The sequence below is a fragment of the Coenobita brevimanus genome, chromosome 1 (genome assembly GCF_032717465.1).
Source record: "Coenobita brevimanus isolate Jiangsu-jjx chromosome 1, ASM3271746v2, whole genome shotgun sequence".
NCBI classification, from domain to species: domain Eukaryota; kingdom Metazoa; phylum Arthropoda; class Malacostraca; order Decapoda; family Coenobitidae; genus Coenobita; species Coenobita brevimanus.
In genome coordinates, this window is record NC_136954.1 from 44,307,313 (window position 1) to 44,320,971 (window position 13,659).

Below are 13,659 nucleotides of genomic sequence, written 5' to 3' on the forward strand. Positions count from 1 at the left end.
AATCCTTTCACCACAACAATCATCTCACCACACAACAATCATCTCACCACACAACAATCATCTCGCCACAAAACAATCATCTCACCACACAATAATAATCTTACCACACAACAATCGTCATACCACACAACAATCCTTTCATCACACAACAATCATCTCACCACAAAACAACCATCTCACCACACAACAATCATCTCACCATACAACAATCATCTCACCACACAAACAATCATCTCACCACAACAATCGTCTCACCACACAACAATCCTTTCACCACAACAATCGTCTCACAACACAACAATCATCTCACCACACAACAATCGTCTCACCACACAACAATCCTTTCACCAAACAACAACCCTCTCACCACACAACAATCATCTCACCACACAGCAATCATCCCACCACACAACAATCCTTTCACAACAACAATCGCCTCACCATACAAGAACTGTCTCACCACACAAAAATCCTCTCATCACACAAGAATCCTTCCATCACAAGAATCATCTCAGCACAAAAAGATCCTCTCACCACACAATAATCCTGTCACCACACAAGAATCATTTCCCCACAACAGTTGTCTCATCACACAATAATTCTGTCATCACAGAAGAACCCTCTTACCATTAAAGAATCTCATCACACAAGAATCTCACCACACAAATATCATCTCCCAACACGAGTAGTCTCGTATCGACTCCTTTCTCACTGCAAAAATAATGCATACCAATTTCACCACACTGCAAATCTCTCTCTCTCTCTCTCTCTCTCTCTCGTAATAATTTGCAATATGTAATTAATTTTCTCACATTTCTGGGGAGGAGGAGAGGGACCTACTGTATTTCCTCCCCACTGGCTACGCCACACTCACAGTACCCACCACGCATCATTTTCTAATTCCTGAAACCGTTTCCATGGGTAGTTGCCATTTTTTGTTTTTTAGTTTGTTTATACATGACGGTCTACGAATTACAGTACGTTCTTTTGCCACTTTGCTAAGGAATTCTCGTGTGTTACGGGTACGGTTCATTCAACGTTAAGTGTCTGTCCCGCATCATTTTCTGTACCTCGTAAAGTTTTCTGTACTTCATACTGTCCGCTTGTTTACGTTCACTGATTGCATGGTTCAGTTTTCGTGTGTTTTACGGGCGGCTTGGTCAGTGTTCCAAGTATCTATGTCATTTTCTACTTTCCATAACACCTTTCATGTTTTATAATGTCTACTTATTTTTTTTTTACATTCAATAAGTACAAGGCTGAAAAACGAAAAAATAATTCATGTCCACTGGACAATAATATTCAGTTAAATTACGTTCCCTGTTAGTGTTGGGGTTACGTAGGCTATCTGATCCCTCCAGTTTGAAAGTCTTCCCAGGGCGATATAAGACCGTATGGCAATTACAGGAATAAAACAACAAAAGACATCATGGTAAAGGGGTTAACATTATCAGTAAAGGTATTTTTGTATTACATATGCAGTGTTGCAGCACACACACACACACACACACACACACACACACACACACACACACACACACACACACACACACACACACACACGGAACGTGCCCAGGAGGCACAATGTCCGGGCCCCCTATGCAACAGCCTGCAACATGTGTGCCACCATTCTCCCCTTCTTTTGTACATTTATCACCATCTACATCATCATCACCAGCACTTCCACCATCACCACCAAGAACACCTTCACCACTTGTTATTTAATCCTGACTACCAACTTCCTAACCATTAATATTACCACATATGCCTCCTCCACCACAAGCACCAACACTATCACAATTCCTACCACCATTTACAGCACTACCATTACTACTACTACTACTACTACCATCCCCAGCCTTGCACACCACTACTATCATCCCCTATCACTACCATCATCCTTATCACCACCATTCTTACCACTACCACCATCCACACCTCTACCACCAACCTAACTACAGTAACAGCAGGGCTCTTGTTTGGCGAGCCACAGCTAGCAAATGCGAGTATTTTTTCCCTTCGGCGAACAAATTTTACATCCAAGTAGCCTTTTCGCGAGGAGAAAATACATCCACTTCAAAACCCATTAAACTACAGAATAAGTACATCTCACTTAAATGAACAAAAAAACACGTTGTGATTCATTATTAAGTCTTAACTTCTCGCCATTGTGTAAGTTTAAAACCTCATTACATGATTCTAATCATCACAATGTGTAAATAAATAATTATATTTATTGTTCGTAAAATATTTCGGCTCGTAGTCAGTTTGGGTACTAAAAATTTATTTGGCTCGTAAATCTGAAACCTTAGAAGCCAAATGGCTAGCAACCATCGGCAGTCAGCAAGAGCCCTGAACGGTACCATCACTGAACCGTCACCTTCACCACCAAGCAACACCTCTACCCTCTTCACTACTAGCACTACACCAAAACACTTCCGACGTCCCCTCCACCACAACCTACTGTAGTTTCCCACCATTACTACCCTCCTTACCACCTTAACCATACCCACCAACCACTACCAGTTTTACTAACAAAACCACTACCACCCTCCCCCACCAGCCACCATCACCTTTCCTATCATCTGGCCGCATCACGCCACAAATATTGCTATACTGTATTTCCACCATCACCACCCTCCCTCCTCCCCTACCGTCTCCAGGGGGACGTATGATCCCCGTCTCTCTCTCTTTTTTTTTTTTTTTGCCTATCGACCATTGAGGTCGGAGCTCCTGGTCATTAAGGCAAAAATATATATACGTATATACATTGACACATATATACATATATATATACGAACATATATATATATATATATATATATATATATATATATATATATATATATATATATATATATATATATATATATATATATATATACACACACATCAATGCATATTAACATACACACTATCATGCACACGTACATATATATATAGTAATTTTTATTTTATTATTCTTTTGTATTTTTATTTATTTTTTGGTGTGTAATTTTTATATTTTTAACCATATATTACTTATAAACAAAAATGCCTAATATAAAGGCCCTAAAACTATTCACCTAACAGACAAATCGCTAACCTATACTAAATCCTAAGAGACAAATAACTAGACCTACACTAATGGTAAAAAAGCCTCGACCAAGAGAACCCCAGTCTCTCTTCCGGGACCCTATTTGTATGCCGTAACCTACCGCCATGAATCATTCAAGCCTTCACCAATCACCACACACTCACACCATACCCACACCAATCACCACACACTCACACCACACCCACACCAATCACCACACACTCACACCATACCCACACCAATCACCACACACTCATACCCCACCCACACCAATCACCACACACACCACACCCACACCATTCACTCAACACCATTTTACTCTGCAGTGCCTTTTTATTTACCAATATTACACACACACACACACACACACACACACACACACACACACACACACACACACACACACACACACACACACACAGAAGGAAGTAACGAAATAATGAAATATATTCTGAAAACCACTTTGAAATCCGAATTTTAGCGCACCACAGGCCATCTTCAGGCAAATTACGTGTCCTCTGATGCCAGCATGTCACATACCATTAACATTTAGTTATAAAGGATCTTTTTCAAATACATAAAGTAGCTAATAAAAGAAATATAATTAAATCTAACAACCCCAACTTCATCTCAAAACAAAGCCTCCTCCCAGTTACAAGGCAAAATGATAAATGCCATGAACCCTCCATTCGAGACCCAAGTGACTTACTCAAACCCCCTAAATGATGCTACAAACCCAAATTAACCAACAAATAATCCTGAAATAAACAGCAAATAATACATAATTGTATCTTTGTTGGAATATACAGGTGGATCTGGGTTTGCTGCGTCATATTCCTTTCGAATATTACACCGGAACTTTATTCTTTACGTTATTTATATCGACAGAGCTTCTTTACCCGACAAGAATATCCGCCTTCATCTTAGCTGGAAAAAAGAGAAAACACTGCCATGGCGGAGGGAAAAAAAAATAGAAAGTTAGGAAAAGAAACGTAGCGACAAAAGAAATTTAGAAAGTGAACCGGAATGCATAAAGAGGCGAGGGAAGGGGAGAAGAGAAAGGGGGAGAACAAGAAGAGGAAAGGAAGAGGGAAAAGAGGAAAAGGGAAGAGAAGAGGAGTGAATGAAATAGAAAGACAAACATGAGAGAAGGATGGACACTGCACAATAGGGAGGAAAGGTAAGATGAAACGAAGCAGAGAAAAGGAGGAAAAAAGGGAAGGGAAGGGAAGGGAAGATGTGGGGGAAGGAAGGAACTGAAAAAGATGAGCATGAAGATAGCGATTGGGACAGAAAAAAAAAAAAAAAAAAGTGAAAAACAGAGTGAGGAGGGAAGAAGGAACAAGGCGTGAGAGGCAGAGATGGAAAAGAATGGAAAGGCGAAATGGAAGGAAATATTTGTATAGGAAGGATGAAAAAGCACAGGAGAAGAAAATACAGGCTTGGGATGAGGGAACAGATAAGACGGAGGGAAGGGAAGGAAAAGGAAGGACGAGAAGCATGTCAGAAAAGCAAGTGTGTAGGAGGAAAATGAAAGGGAGAGGAGGGAGGGGAAAAATAAAGGAGAGGAGAACAGGAAGAAAAATAGAATGACAAAAAGGAGCAAGAAGAGAGGGGGAGGGGAGAGATGGAGGGAACCAGGAGAGGCGGAGGGGGGTGGGGGTGGGGGTAAGCAATAGTGTTAAATGTCCACATGTGTGGGTATCCCGGAGGGGGCAGGGGAGGGGGGGTGGAGACAAACACTGGTTGGGAGGCAAATGAGAGAGAGAGAGAGAGAGAGAGAGAGAGAGAGAGAGAGAGAGAGAGAGAGAGAGAGAGAGAGGAATGGAAGGAGTATGGTTAATATAGGAAAGATATTTGGAATGAGGAGAAATGTTTGATAAATATGTAGACATTAAACACACAAGAAAAGGGAAGGGGAGAAGGAAATTACAGGAAAGAGGAAGTAAATGTACAAACTGATTGGTAGGGTGAGAAAAACTGTATGAAAAGTTAAGGAAAATGTATGAAAACTATATAAACAAAAAGTGGGATGCGTCTGGTATGGTATTTGGGACGGAGGGGAAATGTATGAAATATATATGAAGGGCAGGAGGAAAGGAAGGCAGGAATGTATGAGAAAGGTTAATGACGTGTGTGAGATTCAACATGGAAGGGAGTGGGAAATATACTGGAGAAGTTATGGAAGCAGAGAGAGAGACAGACAGACAGACAGACAGACAGACAGACAGACAGAATGATGTTGAATAATACTGAGGGTGTGAAGATTAATGGAGATAGAGAAACGGAGAGAGAGGGGAGGAAGGTGGTAGACAGAGGGGGGAGGGAGGTAAGGGGGGAGAGGAAGGGAAGGAGGTAGGGTAACAGCGAGAGAAGAGGGAATAGGAAAATGATGGAAGAGAGACAAAGTGGGAGGGAAGCCGTCCATCACTTAGCAGCAAACTTGATGTAGTGCTGCCTACTTCTTCCTTGGCCTTTACTATTCTTTTTCTGTGTTTGCCATCCTGTTTTCCTGTTTCTCCCAACCTTCCTGTTACGTTGCATTACTATTCTTTCTCCTTCAGGTGGCTCCACACTGAGTGACAAGACTATTTCTTTCCTGTAACACACATCAGTTACATCGCTGGGTGGTTACCATATAATAAAATTACAGGTGATGTGCAGCCTCCTATGGTGCCTCTTAACTGGGTGGAGAGACGCAAATGCGGCGTCCATCCGGAAAGCAAACATCTACGCTCTTCCCCGCGCCTCGCAATGGTAAGGCGTTGTCTGCCTCGACGGAACATCGGTTCAATGCACGCGATGGCCCTGCAATGGCGTTTGCTTGCCTGCGGTTGATGTGTCTGCTCGGCCTGACAGACCGGAGTTACTCAACAACAATACCACAACTTAAATTTTTGCATCCATCTCAACCCCACCCGCAACCTCTACTTCCTTTCTACTCTCTCTCTCTCTCTCTCTCTCTCTCTCTCTCTGACGAAACACACACACACACACACACACACACACACACACACACACACACACACACCTCTCCTCCACTCTCCCCCTTCACCATGATAAGACTGTATGATACTGGTAAATTGGGCCAGACATATGAAGGTACATTTATCACCACAAATAGAATAGGCTAAAATTTATGCTGATTTCCGCAGACGTAAAAATCTAGGATATTTCGTAGGGGGATTTTTTGCGCCCGGCAACAGATAGATAGATTTTTAAAAGTATGTTTACAATACCCAGTGTACCTACCTACCTACCTAACTTCTTACCTACTTACCTAACTACTAACACACCCATCCACCCACCCACCAACACACACACGAGAGAGAGAGAGAGAGAGAGAGAGAGAGAGAGAGAGAGAGAGAGAGAGAGAGACAGACAGACAGACAGACAAACAGAGAGGTCGTAAGACTTCTGCACTAAATATTCAAGGAAACGATGTGGGATTCGCAGTGGTTATGGGGTATTTTTTTTTTTTTTTTATGTGTCCGACTCTGGGCATAGGCTTCACAGCCTGCTATCAAGGCCCAGCAGTCCTCCTATATACCATACACCTCTACATGTCACCACTTCGGCGCTAACACCCACCGTCCATATTGAATATATGCTAGGGCTGTTTCATACAGGACTGGTGTATTGGTATTAGCGAGGGTATTTTTACGACATGTCGGCGGGTCTCCTGGTAGATCAGTAAAGCCTGATTTAATGAAATTAAAATCCTTAAACTGTTCCCTGCCCCAGCCGGGATTCGAACCTGGGTCCGTTAGGACTGCGGACCACTTCTCTACCGATTGAGCCACCTCCCCCAAAGTAATAATTTAATTGGCGGTATCAATATTGGGAGAAACAGTCTCATTCCACACCCACTATGCTGCCCTTCTCGCACCTACCCAGTTTCCTTCCGTACACTGCCATTTTTCCTTTCTTTTATAACTTATTTATTTTCGTATCCATCTTCTTTCTTCCACTCTTCACTCGCTATTTTCCTACCCTTTTTCCATCTACAACTTTTCCCATTCCCCATTATCCTTCCGTCTGACGTTTTTTCCCTGTATTTTTGTTCCCCCTCCTCCCCCTCTTTTTCTCCCATTTTCATCCATTCCCATACCCTTCTCGCACTTCTTCACTGTCTCTTTTCACTATTTTTCTGTCCTTTATTCATCTCCATACAGGGTCATCCGTAAACAAGGCTTCACTAGGAACTCACCTGAAGGTATCTTGTGTGTTGTGAGGACGGCTCAGTCTCCTGGTGTGGGCGTGAGCGTGGAGGAGGGAGTATTAAATGTTTTGTTTTGTTTTGTTTTTTTATGTGACCGACTCTGAGCATAGGCTTCACAGCCTGCTTTCAAGGCCCATATGAAGGTACATTTATCACCACTGTGGGGACGGCTGTCAACGTCTCTCTCTCTCACACACACACACACACACACACACACACACACACACACACCTCTACATGTCACCACTTCGGCGCTAACATCCACCGTCCATACCGAATACATGCTAGGGCTGTCTCATACAGGAATGGTGTATTGGTATTAGCGGAGGTATTTTTACGACATGTCGGCGAGTCTTCTGGTAGATCAGTAAAGTCTGATTTTTATGAAATTCAAATCCTTAAACTGTTCCCTGCCCCAGCGTGATTTGAACCCGGGTCCGTTAGGACTGCAGGCCAGCTCTCTACAAAGTGGTGCAGGTTACACACTGAAGACGTTGACAGCCGTCCCCACAGCGCACAAGAATCACCAGCGTAGTGAGAATGAGTGTTATATATGAACCAACCTATATTTTCCCATTTATCTATTACACATGTTTCTGTTCATTTCACTGTATCTTCAATTTTGTTCCACAAATTCCCATCTTTATCCTGTATCTATATTCACATGGCGTTATATCATTAATTCTTCATCAGTCCAGACACTGAAGGCAAGAATGACCAGTCGTTATTCCCTGAGAGGAAGCAGGTGAGCCATGATCCCCATCTACACCTTGGATTACAACCCTGTTCTACCATGCCCTTATTTCCTCGTTCTCCATTATGTCTGTCTGTCTGTCTGTCTGTCTGTCTGTCTCTCTTACTTGCATGAGATACTAGGTTAAGAGTATCAACATTTCCTAGTTAATACTAATAATATTTAATAGTAATAATAATAATAACAGCAACAAAAATAATACGTAATGATAGGTAATGATGACGACGACGATGATGATGATGATGATGATGATGATGATGATGATGACGTTGAAAAGGAGGACGTAGAAAAAAAATCACCCTAAAATATATCTCATTTTTGTTGTAAGTGAAATGCGCCTAGAATATTCCCAAGACATATGCATACCCATCTCTCTCTCTCTCTCTCTCTCTCTCTCTCTCTCTCTCACACACACACACACACACACACACACACACACACACACACACACACACACACACACACACACACACACACACAAACACACACACACACAAACACCAGCAAACATACCTACAGAAACTTCAGCACAATGTCAGTCAATCAGCACATATTTATACCAGGCAAATCACAGGCCACATTCCTAGCGCTGATACGAGGAGTGACGACAGTAGGAAACTAAAGGTAAGGTGAGTTTCGGTCAGTTGAAATAAGAGTAGGTTAAGTTAGGGTACGTTAGGCTATGCTACATTATTTTGGATTTAGTAGGGTTAAGACAGGTTAGGTTAGTTTGGCCAGGTGTTATGTCTGGTTAGGTTAAATGTTATTAGGGCAGGTTAGTCGAGATGAGTCAGGTTAGGTTAAGTTGTACTATTCTAGGTCAGGTCACAGGCAATAAGGCAATACGTACGACCACCTCAGCACAGTATCAGGCAATCAGCACATATTCCCACCCAACAAATCAGTGGCCTCGTTCCCAGCGGCGGTAGGAGGTGCAGCGATAACAGGCAGGCCATCGAGGCAGGACCCAGGCAGTCAGTGATATGCTGCCAATATAACACGTGGCCTAATGGCTACGTCCTTCCCTGGCATTGGTTCATTATTGCTACGTATTGCTACACTGCAGGCACGGTGAGGTGACGAGGTGGAATGGGGGGGCACAGGGGGGTGAGGTGGGGGGAAAGGGGGGGGCACAAAGTGGAGAGGTGGGGGGGAAGAAGGCACAGAGATGTGAGGTGGGGGGAAAGGGGGGTAAAGAGAGGTAAGGTGGGGGAAAGAGGGGGTACGGTGAGGTGAGGTGGGGGGAGATGTGAGGGGAGAAAGTGAGAAGTGAGGGGGAAAGGAGAGATGTGAGGGGGAAAAGGGAGATGTGAGGGGGAAAAGGGAGATGTGAGGGGAACAAGGAGATGTGAGGGGGGAAAGGGAAATGTGAGGGTGGAAAGGAGATGTGAAGCGGAAAGGGAGATGTGAGGGGGGGAGAGGGAGATGTGAGGGGGGGGTGAGGAAGGTGACGAGAAGGTGAGGGAGAATACTGTAGTGATAGACAGGGACAAAGGACATTCGGTATGGTGGGTGACGGTGTGTTTTTAATATAGTCAAGATTCAGTTTAACATCAGGCTCCTATGACTCACCCAGCTGAATACAATCGTCTGGGTTTAGCTGGTATAGAATATTAAGTGTCTAGACTATGACAGGTGAATGGTAGAAGCATAAATACTCTAGGGTTCCCAAATAATTGAACTGACCGCACCAAGAGGAACCCAAAAATAAAAAAGTCCTCTCATATTAACCCATTTACTTGGATGTTTTCTTTATATTCCACTAATGGCATCGCTTTCTAAAAATTTCTGAAGAGCTTTAAAATCGGCTGGTTAGATACAGCCTTCCCCAGCCTCCCTCACTACTACAGGTACAGCCTAACTTGAGTAAAACCCTCTGTTGGTATCACGAATGAGCCAAAAGAAAGAAGACACCATCTGGAAGGGGTTTAGGACACAGAATAACAGATTTCAGAATGGAGGGGAGTATTCCTTTGTATATTCAGCCAAACGTCAATTACATCATCATCGTCATTGTCATCATACTCTTCACAATAATGATGATAATAATAATAATAATATTCACCACCACCATTATCATCATCATCATCATCATCATGTCTTTTTCCCACACAGAGGTGGGGTTAGGTACGCTCCAGAAAGTAAAGAAAATGACTGGTGAATGAACGTCAATTACATGTTCAAAAATCGTCTGTAAAAAAAAAAAAAAAAAAAAAAAAAGTGAAAAAAGTCACCATAATGCAAGGATTAACTGGGGGTCTCATATTAACGCAGGTGTGAATAGAGTATTAAAAAATGGTGGTAACAATAAACGAAAAAATAAAAAGCCACGGAATTAATGGGGTTAATTAACGTCACAGAATAAAATCCTGAATGGAGGACAATGCAGTTCAGTATATTCAGAGAAGTCAGTCACACGTTAAAAAAAGATAAGAAAAGTAATTCTGTATTAGCAAGACAAAATACGCCACTGGACAGAGTTAATTAAAATTTCTGAAAAACATGGTGAAATATAGTACAGCTGTGTACCCTGAATTCAGCACAACGTCAATCACACTTGGAAATCATCAATCAAAAATTTAATAAGCCATTAGAACGAAAGTATTTGATTCGTTCTGTGTGTAGGCAGCCACGTTCCGCAGCCATCACTGTTGTTGGGATAATGAGTTACGGCAATTATAATGTATCTTGCGTCAAACGGGCTTCCTGTCAGATATCTGTCTGTCCTCACCTCTGTAGATAGACAGATAGATAGATAGATAGATAGACAGACAGATAGATAGATAGATAGATAGATAGACAAATATACATATATGTATGTATGTATGTATCTATCTATCTATCTATCTATATATACACTTATCTTTATTTATCTATCCCTCCAGTCAATGAATTACGATAAGAACAATGGGCTTTGTCAAACGTATTTCCTAACTGATACCTGTCTGTCTGTCTATAGTAGGACTCGCGCACGTTTGCGGCTGTGGTGTGGCTCGCAACTGTGTACAATGGTGCCATGTTTCCCCAACTTGCGATGTGAAACGGAAGCTATTTATGTACAAGGCATCACAAATTCGATAAATTCAGATGAATAAAACTTACACTTGTGTATTTTGATGGATGAATCAACAGTAATCTTATTATGCATAAAATATTTATACAGTAACACAGAAACATGGCATACATATTGTACAGTGTTGCTAAAAGAAATTGTAGTCACTTTTAATGGTTTTTAGCGTAGTTTTAGGGTGGGTAATAATATCACAGTTATGGATATAAGATAATGAGCCTGAAAAAAGAAGAAATATGCCAATATCCAAAGTAAAAGAAATAATTCATGTAATTCTTCTGAGTGGCAACACTTACCAGTCTGGCCTACGGTAAAGTACCTTCGTATACCCAACCATAGCTTGTACAGGTGTTGCTAGGGAAAAATGCTCACATTTACCGGCTTTTACCATAATTTTAAGGACGAGGAATAATCACATTTATAATCATAAGCTAATATGTAGGACAAAATAGTAGGCATATGCCAATACCGAAGTAAAAAAAAAAAAATTATTCACTCGCGAGCGGCAACACTTCCACACCCAGTCGGCGAGAGAGCGAGAGAGAGAGAGAGAGAGAGAGAGAGGCAGGAGAGGGGCATGCATTGAATGCATTGTCGGCATCACTAAATATAACAAAACCAAATTAACAAATGAAAGCACAATTATAAATAACTTATAAAAGAATCAAAAGTACTCAGGGTGGCTCACATTTCCCGCCAGGAGAGAGAGAGAGAGAGAGAGAGAGAGAGAGATAACGGTATAGAAAACGTGGCAACACTGTACACAGGTGCGGGCTACACCACAGCCGCAAACGTAGGCGAGTCCTACTATAGCTCTCTACCTGTCAATATATTTATCTGTGCGCCATTTTATCCATATCTGTGATACTACCTATTCATCTAATTACTTGTTTACTTATTTATCTATCAATGTCTTTAGCCTAGGCATTCTGTCTACATGTCACTCTCACTCTCTCTCTCTCTCTCTCTCTCGTGAAGTTTATTTCCACTAATAATATTCACCAACATCACCACCAACAACAACCAATTAGACATCACAGCCAACCACCATCACAAACAGCCACCGTCACTATCATCAACCAAACAACCATTCTAAAGTCACTACCAACTAGAACCACCATTACCAACAACCTTACAATCTAGATACTCTCCGCAAAACCACCAATCTAAAAACACCAAGACCACATCTACAACCCAACCAACCATCATCCACAACCAATCAACCAACCACCATAGTTACCAACTGATCAGCCAAATAACTAAACAAATATCAATACCAAATTTGTCAACCAACCAACTAACCATCAACCAATCAATCAACCAGTCATATAACAAACAAAACTTAGGCAGCATCACTACCGAATCTACCAAGATCACTGCCACCAAACAACCAACCTAATCACCTCCAACCAACCTCACTACCATCACCACCAACCAGGCATCAACCAATTAAACATCAGTCTTATCTCTACCAACCAACCATCACCACCACCTAACCAACCTAAACAACCAAGCAACATCAAATAACCAGTTCATCAACCAACATCACAATCACCACCAACAACCATCATTTTAGCTTAAATTCATTTGGCCTCACATTTTCTCACTCTGTTCTTGCTCTCTCACTCTTACCTACTGCTCTCTTACACATCTAAATCTTTCTTACCCTCGCTCTCATTTTTACACCTTCCTTTGTTCTTACTTCTCACGCACTTTTATATTCTCTCTAACACAAGCTGACTCTTGCATTCCAATACTCCAACTCATTTGCAGGGTTCCATTCTCTCTCTCTCTCTCTCTCTCTCTCTCTCTCTAATTTAACCTTTCTACTGATCACCTATTGGGCACTTCGGGGTCTGTGTATCTATGTAACCGTGTCCCCCATCCTTTTTCTCTCTCATATCAATCTCCACCAAAGTGTCTCTGTCTTCTGCCTCTTCTCCCCTCTTATATAAATCGTAATTAGGTGTTCATGTATTCCCATATTTTTTTCCAGGTGTCTTTCCCTTAATGTGCGTGTTATTCCAACGAAAAAAAAAATTAGTCCTCACTTTGCCTCTTTATTTTTATCCAGCTCAAACTCTCGCCATTTTCATCCACTCCTGTACTCTATATTTACTTTTTATTCCTTCTTATTTTTCATCTCTCCTGTTTTTATCACACACACACACACACACACACACACACACACACACACACACACCATCTACCTACCTACCTACCTACCACCAATCTATCTATTATCTATCAACATATCTATCTGTATGTATGTATGCACATATGTATTATGTACCGGTATGTATTCCATAATCCCTTACTCTTCCCTTTCTCCCTTTTCCCCCTTCCCTCTTTTTTTTTTTTTTCTGTCATTATTCTACCAAACAGACACTTGGGATCACCATAAGTATGCAGGTCAATGAACGTGCTTGACTGCATCCATTGTGGAACACGTTCTGGTGGGAGGTGAGAGTCCAATACCCATAAAATATAAGAAGACGGGAGGAGGAGGAGGAGGAGGAGGAAGAGGAGGAGGAGGA

General features: G+C 41.8%; 1 protein-coding gene across 1 annotated transcript in view; it reads right to left on the reverse strand.

The window, feature by feature from the left end:
* The window catches only part of LOC145395764 (glutamate receptor 1-like), a gene marked incomplete at its 5' end in the record, with an annotated part of 589,675 nt that overhangs the window by 67,887 nt on the left and 508,129 nt on the right, over window positions 1-13,659 (reverse strand). The window lies entirely within an intron of this gene.